We start from the raw sequence: 13,082 nt of genomic DNA, 5'->3' as shown, positions 1-13,082 counted from the left end.
CTATCTGCATATAGCAACTATTTTATCACTTCTTTATCATTTTAGATTCCTCTAATTTCCTTCTCTTGCCTTAGTGCACTAGCCAGCACTTCTAAAACAATATGGAATAGAAGTGGTCACAGTGGACAACTTTGGTCACTGTTCACAAGTGGAATGACTTTAGTCTTTCTCTATTGATATTATGTTGGTCCTTTGTTGTGCATATATACTTTTCAATTTGTTAATGAAATGATCTATTCCTATTTTCTTGAGTGTTTTAATTGGGAAGAGGTAGTGGACTTTGTCTAAGGCCTTTTCTGCTTCAATTAATAGAATCTTATGGTTCATGGTTTTTGCTTTGTTAATATGATTAATTACTTTGATAGTAGTTTTTTTTAGGTTTAACCATACCTATTAAAAATCCAATTTGGTCATCATCTTTTTTTTTAGGTACTGTTGGATAACACATAACAATAACAACTGTTGGATTCTATTGACCAGAATTATGTTAATGAATTTTACATCTTTATAATCAGAGATATTAGTCTGTAGTTTTCTTTTTTGGAAATGTCTTTTTTGGTAGTTGGTTTATTGTGTCATAAAATGATTCTTGGAGTACTTCTTTTCTATTTTTAAAATAGTTTGAGTAAAATTGCTGATAATTCTAACCTGAATGTTTGGCAGAATTCATTGTTGTTGTCCTTTAGGCCAAGATTTTTCTTATGAGAGATCTTTTTTATGACCTACTCAATATCATCTTGTTTAATGAGTTTGTTTTATTGTTCTATCTCTAGACAGTGGTGTCAATGGGAGAATGAGCTTTAAGGAATTTGTCCATTTCCTCTCGCCTTTCAAATTTTATCAGGATATAGCTTTTCATAATATTCCAATTTTATAGATTTAGTTTCAGATGGTTCTATTGTGATGTCACCTCTTCATTCCTTAGTTATTTGTATCTTTTATTTCTTTTTTTATTTTGTAGAATTTGCTAATGGTTTGCCATTTTATTGGCCCTTTTATAGATCCAGCCCCTGGTCTTACTGATGGTTTCAATTGTTTTTCTGTTTTGTATTCCATTGATTTCAATCCTTGTCCTTATAATTTCCTTTATTTACAGACTGGGTACTAGGTTGTTTTTCTTTTTCTATTTGATAGAGGTGTTGAGTCATTGATTTTACTCTTTTTAAAAAATTTATTTGCCTATTGTTATGAATAATTCATTTAAACAGATATATCTTGGGAGGAGTGCTCTTTTGAGGAAAGAATGATGAGGTTTTGCCTCACATAATTTGGGCATATTGCTAGGGAGGGCTATTCCTGGGAAAGGCATATGATGGTGGGAATGGTAGAGGATCAGTGAAGAAGACCCTTAACTAGGTGAATTGACAATGACTGCTGCAATTTGCTCTTGTGTGTCAGGAAGTATGACAATGGTGCAGGATAGAACAGGATTCAGATACTTTGTTCATAGGGTTGCCATGACTCTTTCTTGACTCGACGGCACCCAACAACAATTGTTATGAATGAGTACTGCCTTAACTGTATCCCAAAGGTTTTGATATTTTGTTTTTTAATTTGTTTTGAAGAACACTTGAATTTCATCTCCAACTTAATAGTGCATATGCAAAGTGTTATTTAGCTTCCACATGAGTGTTTTAATGCTTTATTATCTTGCTGTTATATTCTACTTTTATGACTCTATGTTCTGAGAAGATGCTTTGTATTATTTAAGTTTCTTTTATTTGTCGAGGCTTACTTAGTGTCCTAACATATGATCAATTCTGGAAAAAGTATCATGTGCTCTTGAGAAGAAAGTAAAGTGAGTTTTATTTGGAGAAGTACCCTGCATCTACAAGACTGAGTTGGTTAATTGCACAGTTTAGTTCTTCTGCATCTTTGTCGAGTTTCTTTTGAGTTGACTTGTTCTTTGTTGAAAGTGATATGTTAATGTCTCCTCTTATTACTGTGGTGTTGTCTATTTCTTTCTTCAAATCTGTTAACTCTTGCTTTATGTATTTTGTAGGTGCATCACTTCGTGTGCAGATTTTAACCAGGGTTATGTCTCCTTGATCAATTGTGTCTTTAATCATCATATACTACCTTTCCTTATCTTTTATAGTTGTTTTCAATTTATTTTAACAGGAAATCTATTTTTAACAGAGACTTGTATTGTTGCTTTTTCTTTTGTGTAGAAGCCATTTGTTTGGAATATTTTTCTTCCTACCCTTTGGTTTTTATTTTTTCTTTTTCCTGTTTCTTAGTTATCTCTTGTCAGCAACATACTGATGGGTTTTGGATTTCTACTATTTCTGCTACTTTTTTTTTATTGTGCTTACATTTAAGCCATTCATATTAAGTGTATTTATTAACAAGTCAGGTTTTTTCATTGCCATTGTGCTGTATTCCTTTTTCTGTTGGTTACTTTCATCCATCCTTTTCCTTTACTATCTTTATATAGAGGGTTTCTCGTAGTATTTTTTAATACTTGTCTTGTTTTCATGAATTCCTTAAGTTTCTGTTTTACTGCAAAAGACTTACTTTCTCTTTCATATGTGAAGGACTGTTTTGCTGGGTAAAAATGTCCTCAGTTAGCAGTTGTTTTCTTTCAACCACCTACATATGTCATCACATTGCCTTCTTTTTCTTAAGGTTTCTGCTGAGAAGTCAGTATTTACACTAACTGGTTCTCCTTTGCAGGTAACTATATTTTTTGTGCTGCTTTAAAATATTCTAAACTTATCTTTAATTTTGCATAATTTGACTATGATATGTTTTGCTCTTTTTCTTTTGATATTTAGCCTGTTTGGAGTTAAATATGGATTTCCTTATTTTTCGTGACACCTGGGAAATTTTCTTCTAGTATCTCTTTCATAATCTCAGTACTTTTCTTCCTCATCTCTTGTTCTGGAATTCCAGTCACATGTATGTTGTTCTGTTCTCTATTATTCCACATGATTCTTTTATTTCTTTATTTTTTTGGTGTGTCTTCTTTCTCTTTTCTTTTCCTTTCTTTCTTTTCTTTTTCCCCCTTCTAGTAGGTTTTATTCAGGGAGCTCTCGTGGCCTAGTGTTAAGAAGCTGCACTGCAATCATAAAGGCATGTGGTTTGAGTCCACCAGCAACATGGGAAACAGACAGGCAATCTCCTCCTGTGAGATTAACTGTCTCTGAAAACCTCTTGGACGGTCAGCTATGATACAGTTTCAACTTGATGGTACAACAACAACAACAGGTTCTCAATAAGACACTTGTTTTCTAGGTCACTGATTCTCTGAATTTCTTCTGCTCTGTTTTTGCCCCTCTTCTGTGTTGCATTTCAGTCTTTGTCATTTGGATCACATCTTTGTGCATTTCAACTTTTCTAGTACTGTGTTAGTTGTAACCTCTTTATCTTGAGATGAATTTTTAAATTATTGTATCTCATTGTTCATTATTTCTAATCTTTCTTCTATCTTTTGTGGCTTCTGCTGTAGCTGTTTCTGTAACTTTATATGTAACTTGATATATTTCTTCTGGATCTCTGTATCTGGAGTAGCCACTTTATTTATATTTTCAATCTTTTCTTTCATCGTTTATACTTCTGTATCTGTTCATATAACTCCATGTACCTCTCTTCTGTTTCCCTATCTCTGGGTTATTAATTTAGTCTCGTAGCTGGATTATTCTTTTTTTTTAAGAGAGGATTTATTTTGTTTTCTCATTTTTGAAGCTGCCTTTTGTTTCCTTGACATTATGTCACATTATTCTTGGTTACATGTGTGGCAGTTTTTGTTGTGCCTGCATAAGTTGAGGTCCATTCATTATCTTTACAATGCTATTGACAAGTTGCAAATTTTAATTGTTACCCCAATTTAGTTTCCCAGTGACAATCTTCCTCACTATCTGTCTACAAGTGACCCTGTTACTTATTTTTTGCCATAAGCTTCTCATTCAGTTTTCTTTTGAGGGTCAAGGAGCTGGAGTGTCTCTTTGCCCAGCTGCGGTAGGCTATCTTCTCTGTCTTGTCCTGTATTTTGTTAGGAGGGCATGGTTCCCCCCAAAGGAAGATAAAGTTCCAGAGGTTCCGTCTGGGGTATTTTGCTCAGGTTAAAGGCCCAGGGAAGTGGCTGTATTTAAGCATTGTAGCCCCACGCCTCAGCATCTTTTGGCTGACCCATGCACCCATGCACTATTCTCTTCTATTGTATTTGGTTAGGAGGGAGTCATTACTGTTCGAATCACTACTGCTTGAGATGCCAAAGGCCCAGAGAGATTGTAAGGTCCTAGCTATGCTGTTCTCAGGTCTCAGCTGGTGTTAGTGACAGACCCTCTTTTCCTGCAGGTTTTTTAGGGGTGTGGGAGGCTATTCCCATGTGAGCATATCCAGGCTCAAATAAATAACAAAAGCCAAATGGCGTAACTCATAAGTCTCAGCTGGGCTATTGACTGACCTGTGCACCCTTTCAATGACTGATTTTTCAGAAGCGAATTGTTTGAGCTCCTTTAGGTGGACTTAAATTCTCAAACTCATGGTTAGTAGCTGATTACTTTAACTAGTTGTTGTTGTCTACCTTTGTGTCATAGCTGATACATAACTAACCCTCCAATGTGTTTTCAGAGGCAGTAAATTACATGGAAGGATATTGTCCATCCTTTCCTGAGGATTAAACCTGTCTCTTTGAGATTGTAGTGCAGCTTCTTACCACTAAGCCATAAGGACTTTAAAATATTTCCTACTCAGTTTAAATTATCTCCCCATTACCACTGGTTGTGAATACAATGCACCTGTAGTAAGAGTGGTGGTGATTGACCTAACAAGCGGAAATAGCCCCCATCAACAATATTAACAGCACCAAATTAATTTTTATGAGATCAAACATACCTTCATGAGAGCACAACTATTTTCAACAATTCCAATGCCAGCGATCCCTATCAGGGTTCTTACAACTCAGGCCACAAATTTGTGGAAATTGTCACACAGATCTCAAAAATTCTCTTACATTCTATTACATACTCTCACAAAGGAATAACAAGTTGTAAATGAAATTACTTGTTGTCAGGTGCCATCAAGTCGAGTATGATTCATAGCGACTCTATGAATAAAAGATCTGAACCTAATCCTGTCCTGCGCCTCCTCACACTTCCTGATACACAAAATCCCATTGCAACAGTCACCATGTCAATCCACCTGGTTGAGGATCTTTACCGATCCTACACCCTACCCAGCATCATGTGCCTCTCCAAGGAATAGCACCTTCTGGCAACATGTCCAAAATATGTGAGGTGAAGCCTCATCATTCTCTGTTTGTACCCTTTCCAAAACATATCTATTCATTTAGACTTAATAGGCGTAGGTTTAAAATTGGTAAGTATAGAGATACTTTTTATGAAACTTATCATTCATAAATGTTAGAGAGGATCTGGTGAGATAGGAACTCTTATACATTGTTAGTGATTTGCAAAATAGTGCAATCACTCTGAAAGGCAGTTTGGTGCTTCCTCAAAAAGCTTAATTTAACATAGAAATGTCATATGATCCAGCTATTCCATTGCTTATAATATACCCTGAGAAAAAGCAGAACCGAGGTTCAAACAGAGACTTATACACTGTTCATAGCAGAATTATTCACCATACTAAGAGCATGGAAACAGCCTAGATGTCCAAACACAATCAAATGGATTGAGAAATTATGCTACATTCATACAATGGAATACTACACATCATGCAGGAGCAATGATTTTGCAAATTACTGCCTAACTTGGGAGGGACTGGAGAGCATTATGCTGAATGAACTCAGTTCCATAAGGCTAAATACTGTATAGAACCACTATTATAGGGTGAGTATGAAGATCCAAGGGGAGGGGAGGGTTATAGCAAAGGGGTGAGGATGGTGTTAATCACAGGGTTGCACAATTTGATGAGGAGGAGTGAAAGAAATGGGAAAGATCCAGTGTGAAAACGGCACATAACAACAACAACAAGTAAAATAAAATTTAAGAAAAGATCTTTCATTATGATTCCTTTAATAGATTTGTTTCTAGCTTAATGACATGGTTAGGTTCCAAAGATCAGGTAGTGACATATGAAGAATAACTACCCAAGATTACTAAAGGGATATACCTCCATCATTAAATCCCTCTGAATTTACATTATTCTATCACAGTCAAAACACTGAGATCATGGTCCAGCCAAGTTGGCACACAACTTTAACCATAATAATTAGCACTACTGTCACCTTGTACCTGCAACTCACCGTTTTTTTTTTTTTCTATTGCAAGACATACTTAATTTATATGCAAAATTGTTGGATGGTGGGCTTCTTACTATTGCAGTGAATGAAACATGTTAGTTATTTCAGTCAATAAATAATGAGTAATAACTTTTTCCAAATAATTTGAAATGTATGAAGAGACTCATCACATTATACAATATAATCAAGTTTATATGCTAAACAAAATATTCAGTTAAATTATTTTCCTTTGAGAGCAAATAATTGTAAGCTATTAAATTTAAGTTATAGATACTTTATTTTTATTTGTTTCTGAATGATTCATATGTATCCTACCTAAGCAAAAGACAGGCGACTGAATAAGAAATGCAAGTTAATTAAAAAAGTAAAACATAAGATAAGTCTTTGACTATTAGCAAAATTTAAACTTGGTTAATACCAAGTACTAAAAACTTAATAGACCATAAGCATATAAAATAAAATATTAGTTAAGTCTTGCATGAATTATTAATTATATTGATTTTTCCATATACAATTGAGAATAAATATATCTGGCAATATAGTTTTTAAAAATGGTTTTAATGTATTAATAGGCAGACACTATAATACTTAGTTAACCAGAACACATTTTCTAAAAACATCTCACACAAAACATTTTCCTTAATTTTATTGGTTATGACTAAAAAAAAAAAACCCCAAAACACAAACGTATTGTTTTTAACAGCATTGCTTTAACTGGGGAAAGAAGCTTTATTTATTTCTCATATTATTTTTTTTAAATTTTATGTTTTTCAAAGCATTACAAAGCTTCATTCCCTACCAAAGCTTTATATATTAAACAATTTTAGAGAAATATGTTATAGCTTTAAATAGAGTTTGATGTAAAGTTTCAGAACATATATTATGTATACAAAGAAACAAAAGTCTATGACCTGTTAGTTGATTTTTCAAAAGGTTATTTAAAATGTGTTGTTGGTTTTTTTAAACTTTATGACAGATGGTGACTAGGATTCATTTTAATGTTTCTATGTAAGTCATCATACTGTGACTTAGAGCTATAATCTTGTAATTGTGTTTTAAACTATTTATTTATAGTGATAGATATTCTGGGAGCTCTCAAAAAGATTAAAAGTCAGAAGGCATATCTTACGAATATTCAATTTAATATTATTAAAAATTATTACCTTGGCACCAAGTACTGCTCCATAAGACTACTGTAGAAATAAGAGATGAAAAAAGTATGGTTAATCTGATGGAAAATTTCAGAACAAATATTGTAGATGCTGGAATAAAGATTAAGACAGTATGATCTAGCTAAAAATTATTAAAGTTATAATTAAAACATTCTCAGAATTCTACTATGAACAATAATTTTTATAGGTAATTTGTAATTAAAACAGCAACTTCTCAGATAAAGTGATATATTTTAAAAATATTTTAGTGGTCTGGTTTTTTTGGGGTTTTTTTGCCACTCCTACTCTTTTAGGAGACTTGGGGTTTTTGTTTGTTTGTTTGTTTTTTCATAACTTTTGAAGTTGCCTACTGCTTTATTGTCATCCTATGGAGTTCTTGGTATAGGTGGAAGAGTTTCTGTTATGTCTAAACATTATTAACACCTCCTTATCTCTGTGATGTTTTTGATAAGTTGTTGACTGCTGTTGAGTCAATGACAACTTATAGGAACCCTGTGAACAAAAGACCTGAAGTATTTCTATACCTATCTTGGTTTCTCCATGTCATCATGTTTCCATGGCACGTGGTTTAGGAAGTGGATGCCACTCCTGCTTCCAAACCTATCTTAATCTGGGAGCTTAGCAAAACACTATCCACCATGGGCAACTGTTATGGCATTGCAGACTTAAAATGTTGCCTTCCATATTAGTTTCTCAGTGACAGTCTTCCCTGCTCTACCTATGGACAGATCTGTTCCCTGTTTCTTGTTGATTGCTACTTATTCTGTTGTCCCTTGAGGGCCAGGGGACTGGGGCCTTTGCCTTTACCCAACTGTGGTCAGTCCACTTCTCTGTACTATTCTGTAATTTGATGAGAAGTATATAAGGAGGAGAAAAAAAATAGTCTATGGAAGCACAGGGTCATGAGCTTCTCTCTGATAGAGTGAGAGGGAGTAAGAATAGCAAGCACAGCTCCTCACCACCCAGAGTAGAAAGCAGATAAAGAGCCTGTAGCCCAGCCACATGGTGCCTCTAGAGCCAAGCCAACAACAGTAAGAGGATCTTTTATTTGTTGTTGATTCAGACTCACAGTTATTGGACCAACAATGGAGTTTATTAGAGAAAAAGGTTGGAGAGTGGGAGAGGCAAAGATTATCATCCCGGGGCAAACCCATGTTTTAGCAAAGCAGTACCAAGGCATAATTCCTCAATTAGTCCAGGATCTAATTTTAGTTCAGCAGTCAAATCCAAATCATCCAGCAAGGTTTGCCTCAAAATAGTTATAAATCAGCTTCTCCTTCAAACATCTGTCAAGAACAGCCAAAACCACCTTTAACAAGTTGCCACAAATGACCACAAATATGTTTCTTAACATGGTTATCAATTTTAAAAGTGTGCGGCAATGTGTTAATTATAGCCAGTACACATGCAAGAAATATCAGGTCACATCTTGGCACATTTTCTCCATAGCAATGTCAGTCTCTCTACCACCAGAGTTTCACTCTCATCAGGGTCTTGCCACCAAAAACCTTGCTTGACTCAAGTTTTTCTTACTTAAAGTCTTGCCCATCTCAAGTCTTACTGCTCAGTGATAGAAGCACTCTTTCACCTATCCTAGTCTCACAGCTGCTGCTGATTTTAAGACCATAAGCCTGCAGTTAAGGTAACTGAAGACCAGAGGCAAAATTGTTAAAATAAGACCAATTTTTTAGTCTGACACCAGAGAAGTTGTGTCTTTCAGCTGTAGATAAAGATGTAGGAGTGCTGCAGGGAACATAGTGCTAGTAGTTGGGGGCTGGGGAAAATGACAAGGTATCAACTGTGTGGTCCTAATATCTCAGTAGTTGCTAATGTCTGTATACCTCTCCTTTCTCTCAGGGCTGGTTGTGAGGGTGGCTATTTCCACCCCAGAAGACAAAGAGTGAGGAAACTGTCAATTTATCAACAACGAATTTCTCAGTTGTGTCTACTGTCTAATTTTCAAGAATTCATGCATTTCCTCTTCAGAAGCTTCAGGGTGGAGTGGCAGCTATTTCCACTCCAATCCTAGGCTGTAAATTTTTATAAAACATGCTTCATCTTTCTCCCATAAAAAAGTTTGATGAATTTAAATTGTTCGTTTTAAGGTCAGCAACATACTATTTGTGTTCAAGGCCTCAAACCTATTCCTGAGTTGATTTTTAAATTCAGGGGGGATAGGATAGACTCAAGATCAAATTTTGATTCCTGTGGCTATGAATAAACCTTCTTCGGTTTTAATTTGAACTTGCATATGAGCAGTTGAAGGTCTGTTCCACAACCAGCACCTGGCCTAGTTTTCTCTGTTGATATTAAACTTCTCCAAGGATTCATTCCACAGATATAATCGATCTGATTCATGTGCATCCCATCAGGTGAAATCTATGTGTATAGCCTGTGTTTATTTCTTATGAAAGGCATTTGTTATGAATATACCATTGATTTTACAGAATTCTATCATTCTATCTTCAGCCTCATTTCTGTCACTCAATCCATATTTCCTGACTACTGATCCTTCTTCCTTGTTCTCAACTTTTGCATTCCAGTCACCCATCATTATTATTAATGCATTTTGGTTATAAGTTAATCAATTTCTAACTGCAACCATTGATAGAAATCATTGATTCCCTTATCTTTGGCTCTGGTTTTTGGTGCATAAATTTGAATGATAGTGGCATTAACAGGTCTTCCTTGTATATATATAGATACTATCCTGTCACTCTCAATATTGTATTTCAAGATGAATCTAGAAATGGCCTTTTTAACTATGAAAGTGACCCCAGTTTTTTTTAACCTTTTCAACTACAGCATAATAGATCATATGATTGTCCGATTTAAAATGTTCCTTGCCAATCCATCTCATTTCCCTAACCTAATATGTCAAAATTTATGCCTTCTTTTTATGAAAGACCTGGGCTTAGACAGTTTGGACCAAGTGGAGATTATCATGGCCATGGAGGATGAATTTGGGTTTGAAATTACTGATATAGATGCAGAAAAATTAATGTGTCCACAAGAAATTGTAGATTACATTGCAGATAAGAAGGATGTGTATGAATAGAATATAAGGCCACCTCTCTTCCCTGAGAGAAGACTCCAATGACTCTGGCGAGCGTCCAGAAGTGAGAAGGCCTGTTAGCATCATTGCCCACTTGGACGGAGTAATTCTGTTCAACTTGTATTTAAATTGTCTAAGTGTTTTGTTCTTTGACAATAAATCTATAAGACTAAAAAAAAAAAAAAATTTATGCCTTCTATTTTTTCTTAACAATGTCTACTTTTCTTACATTCATACTTCTCGCATTCCAAGTACCAGTCATTAATTTCTTCTTACAACTATTAGTCTTCCTTTGTGTTTCTTATTTTGCGGGCTCAGCCTCAGGTGCCATATCTGTTAGTCTACTCTTAGTGTGCTCTGCTGTACATAGGGTATAGGAAAGCCTATTATATTTCAGAAGTGGATGGCCAATCCTTCCTCCTAGTCTGTCTTAATTTGAATGTTTAATTTATGAACAATATCTTATAGACAAGCATTTTATCCATTTCCCCTACAGAAACGACCAATACTTTCACTGTCCCCCCACCCCCAACCCCAAGCACGTTTGTCTTCCCTCTTTTCTTACCCTGGTACTCCCTCTCCCTGGCACTCCTGGCTACCTGGTCAAACTCTCCATTACCCAGCCACCTACTAATATGGTAGCTTAGTTCACAAGTCTTTTCTGTGATATCTTGCACAGCACACTGTTACTAGTCTCTCAAGCTTTTGACTGTCTCTTATTTAGGAGGATGTAAGTCCAAATTCCGTGTACCAACCTCAAGGAAAGGTTTTGAACACTTGATTTTGCTCATGTGAAACCTATGCTTTTACCAGGAAGCAGTCCTCAGAACAGAGTGGGGAAACACTGAATAGCTCAAAATCAGGAAAGAAGTGCATCAGGGATGCGTCCTGTCTCCATACATTTTTTTATCTGTATACAGAACATATCATTTGGGAAGCAGGATGTTATGTGGAGGAGTGTGGCATCAAGATTGAAGGAAGACTCATCAATAACCTATGATATGCAGATGACACAACCTTGCTTGGTGAAACTGAAGACCTGAAGCACTTGCTGCAGAAGGTCAAGGGCTGTAGTCTTCAATTTGATTGAAACCCAACATCAAGAAGACAAAAGATAAAAAAAAAAAAGAAGACAAAAGATTTTCTTACCACTGGACCAATTGGCAGCACCCATATAGATGAAGAAGAGATTGGGTTGTTAATAATTACAGCTTGCTTGGCTCCACAATCAACACTCTTTTAACACCAGCAGTAATGAAATCATAAGATTAATTTTGTTGGGAAAATCTACTGTCAGAGACTTCTCCACAGTGCTGAAAAACAATAATGTGTGCCTAATCCAAGCCATGGTCTTCACAATTAGTTGTTATGCATCAGAGAGCTGGACAATGACTAAGGATGACAGAAGAAGAATCGATGTCTTCAAGTTGTGATCCTGAAGAAGATTCCTGAATATATTATAGGCTGCCAAGAAAACAAATAAGTCCATCTTGGAGAGGATGAAACCAAGTTTCTTCTTAGGTAGGATTTTGAAGCTCCATCTCACATACCTTGGGCCTACGGCCAGGAGAGACTGGTCCTTGGAGAAGGACATCATTCTTGGAAGGATGGAGGGACAGAGCAAGAGAGGAACACTCCAGATGAGGTGGATTGATACAATAACTGAGGCAATGAGGATAGGTTTGTCAGAATTAGTCGGCCTGGCTCAGGACAGAGCGGGTTCAGAGTTGCTATGCTTAGGGTCACTATGGGTCACAGGCAACTCAACGGCACATAACAAGAACTACAACAATAACCAAAGACTGTGCCACCAATGGTTCTTAAAAACAATAAAACAGAATTCTTTGGAAGTAGTGACCTGTTTCTTTAATTGATGATTTAATGTTAGATTCACTTGTAGAAAAAATGATAAAGGGGAAATGATAGGCTTTTAGTGGTTGAAATGACTAATGAGACAAAGAATAAACTGCTGTGCCTATTGAGATTAAAGTACTTTTCAGAAATTCAAGAGTTAATGTTCATGCAGATCTAGATGAAAAGTAAACATTCCTACAATGAAAAATAATTACTATTTAGAAATTAGTTATGAAAATTATTAAATATGATTCTTTATATCAAAGGGTGGCTTGCCTCTGGAAACTGTGAACTTCATAAATGGCAATGGTTTTGGAAGAGCTTAAGGCCTTTGTTCATTGGGGTCTCTTTGTTCAAGTTGTGCTTGACTTCATGGCAACCAACAACAACAACAACATATCAAAGGACATTCTAGTGGTAAGGAATTCTACTGTCAACCCAAAGAGATGTAGTTTCAATCAACCAACTACTCTACTGGAGAAAATGAAGAAGCTCCTCCCATGCAATTTACAGTCTCTGAAAACCCATAGGTAGTCAGCTATAAGCTAATACCAACTTGGCAGTATATAACAGCAAATAGCATTTATACCAACAAATATTAGAAATATTGTTGTGTGTCATCAAATCAGACCTGACTCTTAGCTTGCCCCCCGTAGGTTTTCAGAGGCATTGAATAAAAGACAAGAAATTACTCATTCTTCTCTGCAGAGTGACTGAAGGATTTAGACCACTTGGCTGAAGGATTACAGCACAGTTTCTTAACACTACACCACCAGAGAAGCTTTCTTTTAAA

Source organism: Elephantulus edwardii, unplaced genomic scaffold (genome assembly GCF_000299155.1).
Source record: "Elephantulus edwardii isolate Elephantulus edwardi_28Jun2011 unplaced genomic scaffold, EleEdw1.0 scaffold00123, whole genome shotgun sequence".
In the NCBI taxonomy this organism is placed as follows: Eukaryota; Metazoa; Chordata; class Mammalia; order Macroscelidea; family Macroscelididae; genus Elephantulus; species Elephantulus edwardii.
Note: the sequence above shows the minus strand (reverse complement) of the source record.